This window comes from Penaeus monodon, chromosome 30 (assembly GCF_015228065.2).
Source record: "Penaeus monodon isolate SGIC_2016 chromosome 30, NSTDA_Pmon_1, whole genome shotgun sequence".
Classification (NCBI taxonomy): Eukaryota; Metazoa; Arthropoda; class Malacostraca; order Decapoda; family Penaeidae; genus Penaeus; species Penaeus monodon.
Window position 1 is genome coordinate 13,463,139 of NC_051415.1, and position 212 is coordinate 13,463,350.

Sequence of the window (212 nt, forward strand, 5' to 3'; positions counted from 1 at the left end):
CATAAACGTAGTTTTTTCCTTTGTCTGGGGAATAAAGACTATCAGCATTAATATGCATGAGTTATTGGTGATGTAATGTTTCATCATTAAAGTTTCAATCTCGAAGGTCGCCACTGTGCATTTTTATAAGTTAAGATAACGTAATTGTTTTAGCCAAATCAGTATTATGATTTATGAATACTGTAGTTCTTAATACAGTGTTTTTTTTCTTC

At 30.2% G+C, this 212-nt stretch overlaps 1 protein-coding gene across 1 annotated transcript in view; it reads right to left on the bottom strand.

The window, feature by feature from the left end:
* The window catches only part of LOC119592355 (choline O-acetyltransferase-like), a gene marked incomplete in the record, with an annotated part of 212,829 nt that overhangs the window by 73,356 nt on the left and 139,261 nt on the right, over positions 1–212 (bottom strand).